Source organism: Equus caballus, chromosome 10, assembly GCF_041296265.1.
Source record: "Equus caballus isolate H_3958 breed thoroughbred chromosome 10, TB-T2T, whole genome shotgun sequence".
Classification (NCBI taxonomy): domain Eukaryota; kingdom Metazoa; phylum Chordata; class Mammalia; order Perissodactyla; family Equidae; genus Equus; species Equus caballus.
The window spans coordinates 70,943,096-70,955,477 of record NC_091693.1 but is presented as its reverse complement, the minus strand read 5'-3'; the positions used below and the strand labels follow the sequence as shown (position 1 = coordinate 70,955,477).

At 36.4% G+C, this 12,382-nt stretch overlaps 1 long non-coding RNA gene across 2 annotated transcripts in view; it reads left to right on the top strand.

The window, feature by feature from the left end:
• LOC111775349 (uncharacterized) overlaps positions 1-12,382 on the top strand; it is a 63,286-nt gene that overhangs the window by 49,812 nt on the left and 1,092 nt on the right. The window contains exons 7-9 of one of the 2 annotated variants that reach the window (XR_011422141.1): positions 2,766-2,869; positions 3,009-3,119; positions 7,482-7,527. This is a non-coding gene — a long non-coding RNA (uncharacterized lncRNA). Of the gene's footprint in view, positions 1-2,765; positions 2,870-3,008; positions 3,120-7,481; positions 7,733-12,382 lie in introns of those variants that run through there. The other variant, XR_002810968.2, reaches the window with a different exon arrangement.

Here is a 12,382-nt window from a genome sequence, read left to right as displayed (position 1 = left end):
ATACAGTTTGCCTTGGCATAGCAGATCTCAAGGATTCCTCATCCTTGCAGAAACTTAAGAACCATCACGTAGTTCAGCATTTCCACTTTTCCTTCTGCTTTGAGAAGATCGTGTTCCAAATAATGACTGTTAATACACTCTGCATCTTGGCATGAAGAAGATGTGTGGCACACAGACAGCTCACAGCTGCCTCAGTTAACACATAACGTGAGCAGGAATAAACTTATATTGTTACAAGCAACGTGATTTTTCAAATTTTTGAGCTATTTACTTAGCATAATAGAGAAAAATGACTATCATAGTCAGCTCAGACTGTCATAATGAAATACCACAAATAGAGTGGTTTAAGCAACAGAGATTTATTTCTCACAGTTCTGGAGGCTGAGAAGTCCAAGATCAAGGTGCTGGCCAATTCAGTTCCTGCTGAGAGCTCTCTCCCTGGCTTGCAGATGCCTACTTTTCTCCATGTCCTCGTATTTCCTTTCCTCCATGTTCCTCTTCTTAGAAGGGCTGCTAATTCCATCATGAGGGCCCCCCTCCCTGACCTAATCTAACCCTAGTTACTTCCCAAAGGCCCCATCATGTTGGGGGTTAAGGCTTCAATACATGAATTTTAGGGAGACACAAATTTTCAGTCCATAACAATGGCTAATATAAAAATTGGTATCAGAAGTGAAGTGCTGACGTAACTAAAAACCTAAAACACGTAGCATAAGATTCAGTGCCAGACATAGTAAGACTATCACCACCCATGATAACAGAGAAGGATTTCAGGGAATAGAATGGTGGCTTTGCACCAGTGGTTATGTGCCAGAGGGAATTTTACCTCCCAGGCAACATTTTGCAATGTCTGGGGACATATTTGGTTGTCACAACTGGATGAGGGTGTGCCACTGGCATCTAGTTGATAGAGGCCATGAATGCCGGTAAATATCCAACAATGCACAGAACAGCCTCTCACAACAAAGAAATACTAATCCTAAAATGTTAAGGTGAAAAAATCCTGCTTTAGAAAAAGAGATTAAAAATGAAATTATTAGCATATTTGCTTGTATTTGATAGGATATTACAAAAAAAGGAGATAAATTCAAAATAGTTGGGCAATTTACAGGCAAGAATGATACTGTATATGACTAATCCAAAAATCAAGACTTTCTGAGATTTTTGTTATTAACAACTACGACATCAACAAATCATCTAAGCTCAAATACACAAAGAACAGCTCATTTCCTTTTTTAATGGCTCTCTCAATGACAAAGTCAAAGCCCTTTCTGTGGTTCTCTCCCTTTTAGCTTATCATCTCCATAAGCTACTGCTCAATCAGGACACATCTCCACAAATACACTGTTCTACTTTACAAGCCAAGAACAATCCAAATGCATCAATGGGGATAACAGTCTCCCTCACATAAGAAGCAACATAAGTTGTACTCAACCTACACAACAGCTTAAATTATTAAACAGAACCTTTAGCTGCCCTATCCAAGAACAACCATTCAGATTTCTACAGTTTTCCTCAAGACCAGTGAATGGATACTTTCTATATTTTTGAAATTAAAGGGACAATCCAGATTATTTTTTCAAAACAAGCAAAAAACACATTCTGCTCTGAAGATGAATTCAAGTATCTAACTTTTTATAGGAATATACAGAGAGAGATAATTGGTTTTTTCCAGTTTCTACTTACCAAGTTTTCAGAAATCAGTAGGCTGATATTTGAAGGCTTATTGCTAGCCCCAGTCAAGATATTAGGGTTGGGAGTGGGAGTAGGGAAGGTGGGAAGGGGGAGGGAGGCTCAAGGAATTTCTATACCATGACTGACACATCTGCTGGTGTTACAGAAGCCATTCCTAAGAGTGTGCTCTTTTCTAGAATGGTAAAGGAGCCTCATTGCAACAGTTTCAGTTCTGAGACACTCAATGAAGTGAGACATTACTAATGCTCCTCTGAACTTCTGATGCATAACCTTCCTTTCCAGTGACTTAGGTCAAAAATACAGCCACATTTAAGTGTGAGACATTGTTCAGAACTTCAAAACAAGGAAGTGCTTACAAAATGTTCCTACTGTACTTTGCAAGAGGTAGCTGGACCTACATAGCTGGCCAGTTTGAAAACTCCAGCCTCACCAAACTGATAGGAACAATACCAGTGAGACTGAGGCAGGTGAGGCCAATGTGCTTAAGCTCTACCAGGTTGGAAAATACTCTAATCTCAAATAGCATCTCAAAACAAAACAAAATGAAACAAGACGACTTTTCTTTCTGTTATTGCTACTTCTGAACATTTGAACTCTCCACTGAAGTCGAATGACTCCAGTGAAGTCAAAGGATCACAAGAATATGAATGTGAATGGAAAAACAGAGGACAGACTTGGATATTATCAAGTTTTTTACCATCTTCATTTTGTGTGAACATTAAAAATAAACAAGGACATAAAGCATTAATTCCAGTCAAAATGTTTCAGCTGAGTTTTAGCTATTCAACTTTACAAGTATAAACAACTGGGGTACGTTTTTCTCTACAACGACAGCAATTAAAATTTTCCAATACAGTTCAAGTAAATTTCTCAAAATGATTAACACGGGCTAACTGCCCAGGAACACTCATGTTACAAAAATTCAGGTTTTCCCTCTTAGTCCTTGACTCCTGCTACATCACATTTCTCAGCCCCCTTTCAGTTTAAGTGGATAGAAGTGATGTACACTACTTCTAGGATCAGTTTCTATAAACTCTCTGCTCGCCCTCCATGCTCTGTCTCTCTTCCAGAAAAGACCCTAGAAGATGATGGAGCCACAAGATGGAAAGAGCCTGTACCCTGAATCTTAGTGTGAACGAAAACATGCCCACGAAATACTCAATTAAAGGAGGAGGTAACCAAGATAAAAGCCAGTAGGATTTGAGTTCTTCTATTGCAGCTGTTTGCCTCCCTTACTACTGCTTTGATGAACCCAGAGCAGGTTTGTGGACTCCCAGAATGGAGGAGACCTGCGCTGTCTTTCCCATATACAGCTTGGGAAGATGAGAAGAGCCTGGAGAAGGAAGGGATTCATGTGAGTTGAAGCAGACAGAACATGGATGGCCTCAGAAAGATTCCCAGACACTGGTGTAGTCTCACAGCAGGTAATTGCAGGGCAGGGGGTAGAGCAAGAGCAAATGGCACATAAGGGCAGTGTAATGTGTTTTCACCCTCACTGCACACTGCTGCAGCCATGTTCTCCTTTGCACTGCCTCTGTGGACTGACATATTCTCCTTCCACACATCTTCCATTGTGGCCCAGCTCTGGCACAAAAGCATCAGAGAGAGTTGCCAGACCAGAAGAGACCTGGCAGAAAGAGATATTCATAGTGCCCATACATCTGGTCTGCCTTAGGTAGTTCTCCCTTATATTTTTGTCTTAGCATAGTTATTTTCAGCACTCCCTTTTATTCTGGAAAGCATCTGGTTTAGATGATAAATAATATGGTCTCTATAAGAATAAGGGGTATCTATAAAGACATGATCATGGATATGCAATATTAAGGATGAAGTGTCCCTCCCTGGCTATATTCCAAGACAAGCCCTCGAAAGCTTAGATTAAGCCTCAAGAAAAAGGTACAAAGTTGACTAAGATTATATTTCTGCCACTGAGTATAGTGTAGGCTCAAAGAGGAATTGAATTTAATTACAGAAAAAGATCGATTTCTTACATTCTTGAGTTGTAGTGACATTTTTATCTCTACACATATGTCACACACACACAAACATATTATAATAAAGGATGTATCAGCTTTCAAATCCAAGTTCTTTTATTTACTAATAGAATTTGGGTGTGTTTCTCAACCTCCCTGATCCTGAGTTTCCCCATCCTCATCAGTGAAATGAGGATTAGAATTCTTGGTTTTTTATAGTTATTATGAGAATTAAATGAATTAATTTATTTAATATGTTTGCTTGAAAATATGAGTCTCTACTGAAATTTTTACTTATCTGCATGTGTTTATGTATAGTAAAAAGTTTCAGTATAAAGAGGAGTTTACCCAGTTCTGTCCATGTGACTAAGTGGGTAATAACGAGTATGAAGAGCCGTATGATGTATGTTCCTTTGCTCCCATCCCACTTACGTTTCCTCACTCACACTGGCACCTATATTCAACTTGTAAGATATATCTCAGCGCCAGCAGCCATGGCCCTGCCAGAGCTGATTCCCAAATATTCTTAGAGAAACAAAAGGCAAAGTCACCTGGAGACCATTAGTGTCAGCCAGGCTGGCCTAGTGATCACCCCACACTAATATTGCTTGCACCAGGCTCTGGGCGTTCAAATAAACTGTTCATTCTGCCCAGTGTGCATGTTCCTGTGGCAGCACAGCCAGCTCCATTCACAGACCTGCTCCAGAATGTGGGGCTTTGCACTGTGGCTCCAGCCTTTCTCTCAATCAACTGGCCCAATCTAGCTCTCCCCACATCTCTGCATCCCCCCCAATCCCAGTTCTTATCAAAGTAGCACAATCACATGGCGACAGCCAGGCATGGAGGTGTGTGTAGACACCAGGGCAATCATGTCCAAGAGGGCAAAGTAGAAAAGCAGGAGGATGACAATTGATAATGATAACACAGTCACTAAGCTCTAGCTTTATGCTAGGCACTGTATGAAGACTTTCCATTTATTATCTACTAGCCTCACAACAACTCTATGAGGCAGGGGTTATTTTGTCATCATATCATTGGTGAGAAAACTGAGGCTTAAAACGGTAAGTGCCTTGCTCAAGCTCCCTTAGTATTAGGATGGATATTTATTGAGGGCTTACCAAAAGCCAGACACTTCTGAAATTTTGTGCATATATTATCTCACTCAATCTTTATAGAAAGTCTATGAGGTAGCAATAATTTACATGTTTTACAGATGAGGAAAATGAGTTACACAAAGTGAACTGAATTTTTCCAAGTTCATCACTAGCTACTAGAGGGGCTGGAGTTTGAACCCAGGCATTCTGGTTACAGCTGTATGTTCTTAACCACTTTATTATCGCTACGAACTAGCTATGTCTTCTGGATTTCAAAGCCCAAGCTCTTAGCCCACAGTCAAATCCGATGTCATAGGGTCATTAACTGTTTCGGATCCCAAATGGATTCCTTTTAATTTACACATGAGGAACCTGAAATCAGGGCAAATTGGTCCAGGGTTCTTCAGCAAGCTCTTAATAGAACTTCTTGCAGTACTGTTCATTGTGGAGGAAGCTTCCAGTGAAGCGAGACTTATTTACACATCTAGGGGACCTATGTGAGTCATCTGAAGCAACTTGACACTTTGGGTTAAGCAGGCACTCCCAGTCCAGAATGTGCTAGAGTTCCCTCAGTGTAGTACCCAAATTCTGCCTATAACTCTTTTGATCCTCCTGCTTAGAAACAAAGTAAGAAGAAAATTAAATAGTTGAAGCAAAATTCCCCAATAGTCCAGACTCACAGGCATGTATTATTGGGAAAAAATTATATAGAAAGGCAATACTGTATAGCACAGTAGTATTGCATGTTAAAGACCAAAGACCCCAGAAACACATTCCCTAGGTTTAAAGCTCAGCTCTATTAGCTGGGTGGTTTTGGGCAAGTAACTTAACATCTATTTTACCTTTCTTTCTGCATCTGTAAAATTAGTGGTAATAAAATCCACTTCTTAGGATTGTTTTGAGGATTAAATAACATATACATATAATTCATATATACATGTAATACATATTTATACATATACATATATAACACATAAATAGTAAGCTCTCTTTTAAGTATTTGCCATTATAATTGCTAGGTCCTTTATGTGTTAAAGAGCTGAGAAGCTATCAACTTGTTTGTTTATTCATCACCCCTTTTATCCAATTTATGTTCCGGTCTGTAGAATATACCTTCAAAACATCTTGACTTGTCTCTTCCATTCAATGCTCACTGCCATCAACCCCCTCCTGGCCTTCATTACTTCTCTATCCTCTGACTCTCCCCAAAACCGTACTTTTGAAGTCATAAAGGGTCAGGCTCTGAATTCAGTGGTATATTAGGCTCATGAAAATGTTAACAGTTATCTTCTCACATCCGGGTCACTTAATTTTGATAAATTAAGAAACTAAGTAACTTCAGCAAGTTTTTGAGAGAACAATTTGACAATTAGGGATTAAAATTGTTAACTTGTATTTCTTTCACACTAGTGAATTGAAAAAGTTATAAAATTTGGAAATTAGACTTAACATTGTCCATATATGACATATTTTAGAATTTTCTTTGATTAGTCATCACTTTTTAAATTTTCATGCTAGAAAATGCTCATATTTTACAGTTTTCTAAATTTCAAGTCCTAGGCTTCTGTACTATTAACACAGTGAATATGGTATAAGAATTTGAAAAACTTGACCAATATCATTATCCTGGTGGCATTGGAAAATTTAGACCAAAATCTTCTACATTTCTTGCTCTTTAATTAACAATATGCCCATGTGTTAATTAACTCGATTGTGGAAATTCTTTCACATTATATATTTAACAGATTATAACATTATGGGCTTTAAATATATTACAATTTTGTCAATTATATCTCAATAAAGATGGAAAGAATTTCCAAACTTTTATAAAGGCAAATTACTTATTTTTTACTAAATATTTTCCATATGTTTCATAAAAATATAATTTGTATATGTAAAGCACATTGGAAGGACAATATACAGTATTTATTTAGAAAAATTGTTTTAACTTATTCTCTACTATTCTTTGTTCACAATATTCAAAATAGGTAATTTTTTTTCAAATGACTAAAATAATTGTTTCTGGAAAAATCCTATGCTAGAATAAACAATCTCTATATAAAATTCTTTATTAACACAAATTGTTATTAATAATTTTACAATAGTGTACAAGTTACAAATTGTTTTCTAATTAACAATGTTATTTTGAACATTGATTTTCTACTAGAAAGTGCCCTACCAATTCAGGATTTCATTTACCTGTTAATATGCCAACTGTTATGATATTTTCTGTAATTCAAAATCCAATGACTCAAAGCTCTTCAATAACAGTCTCGTATAACAAGCTAGTGAAATTATACTTATTATAGAAATGATAGAGTTGTAGCTAAAACCTTCCCATATTGCTGTAGGTTTTCAACTCTTAAGGGAATTAGAAATGATTAGATTCTATTTATAGTGAAATTCCAGTTGGGAATACGGATGACTTGAAAGAAGGGAATGAACCTGCTTATTAAAAAAGAGACTTAGATAGATTTTGGATAATATATCTCTCACATCCTTCTCCAAGTATAGTACCATTTTGTTATAAAATGTATACCCCATTAGTCAGAAATCTAGTAAAAATATAAAGCCAAAATATAAATATGCTTCAGGTAAATTCAACATAGAGGAAATCTGGGAGAATAAATTCAAATTTGAATCAAATCTAGAAGGTATAGACATTTTTTTGAAGATCAACAAATAGCCATATTCTTATGCCTTGATTTTTTTCTCTCAGGTGGTTGGATTATGCATCAGCCTTTGAGCAAAGAAACAAAAAAAAGGTATGAAGATCTGATACTGGTGTTTTCCCAATTCTTGTTTTTCCACCCACAGCTGAAGGAACAGATAGCAAGGAAGATAATCATTATCTGACAACCTTGTCTCTGTTGTGCATTCCAGGCAACGGACTAATTCTGATACATGTGAAACATAAGCAGTATTTTTTAAGTGTAATATAAAAATGATCAGTATAAATTGAACCATATTTATATTCCCAGAGTGTCAGATTTAATTCTGATTTGTTTGGCTAAAGTAAATTAATATTAGAATCAGTTAAAATTATTTGTATAATGGAGAAAAATATGAAAGTAGGACAGAAAGTGGGGGAAGGAAAGACAGAGGGAAGGGAGGAAATTATAAATTAAATTAAATTTATTGGGTTACTTGCCTCTCTCTGTTTTATCTTTAAAAATACATCCAAATGGCACCAAGGCAACTAATTAATTCAGATAATCAATATGTGGAATTCAGAGTACAGTTCTGTCTGCACCAAGAAATAGAACACTGTTGGAATGCTATATTTTTCAGTGTCTATCAGTATCAGGCATACAGGACCAAAATATCTCTTTTTTGTATGTCTCTCAAGCTCCTTTAGTTGCAGTTTCTTTAGTTAGACTTTTATGCTTCTCTCTTCTATTTAAGGTTTTAAGACTATATGTTCTTAGTGCAAGAACAATCTCCCCAATAATGTATCACCACAAATTAAACAAAAAATGCTAGCCTGTTATTTACTATGTGTACAAGTCTACCTTATAATTTAATTCTAAAACAACTGTGCGCTAATACTTAGATGTAGCATGAATCCATTAATTAATTTGTATTTGATGGATGTTGGTGGAATCTTAGCAACATTATTGCACGTTTTAGCATAAACGTTGCAGTCAAGGAAGTACGTCTCCCAATGATCTGTGCAATTATCTTGTTAGTTGGCGTATGTTGTTATTTTTGTTGTTGTTACTATGAAGACTTTGCTAAGCCCTATAAAATTACACTTCAATTTTCAGTTATTGCTAACAAAACTCTAGTGGCCAAATTTTGCCATCTCTACTGTAAATGAAGAAAGTGATAAGCAAATTGTTTCACTGTGATTTAATCATTTATATCACACCAAAACTCATCCACTAGAGTAACAGCCAATTTCCGATTGTTAACAGTTTGGGGATGATCACATGTCATTTCTGTTTATGACAATTTTGAGATGGTCATCTCAATGCTTTTCTCAGTGGATATGTATTCAGCAGCCAATGCAACATCACAGTTGATCCTAATAGATACTCAAGTGAGTAGCCTCAACAAAGAGGCCTATAATTAAAGAGCCACATGACTGAAAATGATGAATTCCCTTCTTACCTTCCTTGCTGCTTCTTCTAGAATAGGATTGAAATACTTGTTGGGGCAGCAAGCCTAGAATCCTATGACAGCAGCACAGAAGCCATCCATCTCCGTTGCAGCCAACCAAGACTCTTAACCAGTATTACATCCACTTACAGTGACAAACTAACAATTACTGAAAATATTTTAAAGTGCAAAGAGAACACAGTAGGTACCTAATGTATAGATGAGCTGCTCCATTTAAAGACCATCTGTTGACTTTTCTTTTACCTCAACTCAGTTCCTAGCCATAAGATTGTATAAAAAAAGATTATAATCTGTTGTAAAAAGAACTGTAGAAATAAAAACTTCACATATAAAGTCCTCTGAATAATATTAAATATAAATACAGTAAGAGGAGAACTGGTCAGAACTTCCCACAAATAAACTGAACCACTGATGCATTAAAAACTCAAAGAGAAAAATTAAAATTTCCTGAATGGGATGATAAAGGCAGCAAGATAAGTGTTGCTACTGAGTATGATTCCTCTAGGGTGCATGCGTGGTCCAGCAGGTCTCCTCAATGGAGAAATATTTGTTATTTCCCATAGAGTCACTGTCATCCAGAACCAGGCTGGATAAAAATTCAACAGAGTGTTTTTCATTTTTTCAAACTCCAACTTAGATAAATGTGTTATTCTCTCCCCCCTCCTAGAATCCTTGGGGAGGGATGTATGGTCAAAGTTACAGAATTTACAGGAAATGAAGACAGTGTTTGAAATAAACATTTAATCGGTGCAGCCCATAAGAAGGAAGAGTGAGAAAGATAAAACTCAATCTTTCTGGATTGAGTTGTCAGGCTGAAGTCATTGAAAAATACAGAATTCTCACTGAAAAAGGCGTCCAGGTGATAGTTCTTTTCAAATGTGTATATTTCTCAGTTTATGTGGTCATTAGGACACTCGAAAGTCTTCATTATAACAACATCTTATATGGCCCGGCCATGGTCTTTCTCTCCAAGATGGCTCATCACCTTTCTCCGTATTTTACTCTTCATTTTTTTGACCTGCTACTCTTCAAGGACATTTATAGTTTTTTCTCCCTAAATGAGCTTAACATGAAGGACTTAGTAAGTATAAAATAGAATGATATGTTCTGGTCATAATCTTATTAAAGTGGACTGACTATAAATTATAAACTGGGTGGTCTTACGATTGCTATTTCCATCCCTACAATTCTTACCATCGTCCTAAAAAATAACATTCCTCAAAAGACACTTTATCAAATGAATAATGGGGCCACATGGACACCATAGAGGAAAACACAATTAAGAATAATGAATTTCAAGCAGTTTTCATAATAGATGTCTGAAAACATGATACACACGGTTACTGGTATTTGGCCTTGTTTTAGAAAAATGCTTTTGAGTCTTTCCACTAATGCTTTTTGTCTTGAAGCAGCTTGTTGTATCCCCATTAATCTGAACGAACTCAACAAACGCAGAGCAAGGCTGTTTTGGCAGAAGGACAAAGGACACTTTCCCCTCAGCTCCTAACAAATTGCTTTCATTAAGAACAAATAGTCTTGGAGCATTATTCTACTTGAGTCTCTGCCTGGTGACAAGCCCAAAGGGCAGACCCAATGTTCACTGTAAACAATAAGAATGGGTCTCAGCAAGTGGCATGTCCTTCTGTAGTTTAAAAACTCCATTCTTTGGGAGGATGTGGTGGGCTCCTTCCAACCATCAAACATCAGTTTGTGATAACTTTCAATCACCAGTTTGTGATAACTTTCAATAGTTGTTATAGCTTTGGACTTTGTTTATGATTAAGGCAATTCCAAATAAAATGGAAATTACGAAGTGGCGGAAATTTTTTGAAGACTCATGTTTGTCATGCTGCTCTTCTGAAGTTGCATTAAGGAAGGAATAGTTTGTAGATATCCTAAAAGGAGCCCCTAGTTCACTTATTTCAAGGTCTTTCTCAACTGTCTCGACCTGGATCTGGGAAATATTCATTCCCAATATCTTTTAAGAAATTCTGGCAAAGATTAAAATATGTGAAAATAAAAATAAAACAAATGTCAGCTTAAGCGCAAAATAATGTAAAGAGGAATTGTAACCTAATATGAAAATAATATTCTATGTTCATAGTTTCAGCTGATTTTTTAAAATCTGGGTTTTTTTCTTATAAACTTCCCATCAGTGAGACTTACAAAAAGACTACAATTTATAGACATTTCAAAAGAGGACCTTTAGCTCTTTTATATTTTTAAGCATGTTTGATTTTGAAATAACTTAGAGTCAGTATTAATACTTGAAAAATAATTCCCAAGAATGCACATCAACTGCTCTTCACAATGCCATTTTCTTACTTCGATTACTGCATTACATGCTTACTGTGCATTTATAAATCTTAGGTTTTAGCATACTATAACTCAGCAGTTTAAACTGAGTCAGATTCCAGATACAAATGATGTTTTTAAAAGGAAGATTAAAAACCAGCTAAGCCAGAGCACTTCAAAAGCTCATTGGCCTTGCCCTGAGGAAGAAGTTGAGGAGACAGGAGGGGTCATAAGAAGTACATTTTGTGTTTGAATAAGGAATTGATTTGGGGAAGAACTCCAGGCTAGCTGAGACTGAAGATCATAATTTTCTCTTCTTCCAACGCTCTGTCAATAAAAGAACATTAGAGAATCTATCCTCTAAAGAAGCAGTCCATCTTTCGGTTTCATCATCACCATCAAAAAGCATTTTTGTTATTCACCCAGCGGTTTCTCCACGGGAAGCAGTATGGATTGCCTTAAGTATGGGAAGGAACCACAGAAGAGTCACCATTATTTAATAAATCCTTGCATCATCTCCGAGGTAGGGGGTAAACAGGATCTTTATTTTGGCTCTCTTTGCAGCCTCATACATACATGCCAAGAGGAAAGAAACAGATACATAAATAAACCCTTTTTAAAATCAAATAAAATCGAAGCAAAGAAACCTTAAGTGACGCTATCAAAATACTATAGATAAATTCATATTCTTCATTTATATTGCCTATGCACATGATCAGGCTTTTATTCCATACGTTACTGACTTCAATCTTACATGCAGTCACAGTGATATAAAAAACAAAGTCGCAATTGGAAAAAGAGGCACAACTTCTCTTCCATGGCCAATACCTTATAACTTTATATAATTAAAAGAGAAAACATTTTATAGAATGATGACTCTATTAAACTAACAATGTGTTAATGATTATTTTTATAAAAAGACAAAAGCCTTGAATTTGAGAAACTTTCAGTTGGAGTACATCATAAATTAAATGACAGCAATATTGTTAAAATGTTATCTGTTAGCCTAACTCTCTCCGACAGTTTAATTAACTATGGGGGAAAAAGAAGAACCCAAATTATCAGAAGAGAAGACAGAAAGATCCCCGATACTTGATAGAAGGTAAGAGTGGTTTGGAGTTTGGGGAAGTGTGGACCTCATTGTCCAGAAAATGAGCTAGACAGCCCTCCTGGAGCTCTAATTCCTGTGCAGACTTAGACAGC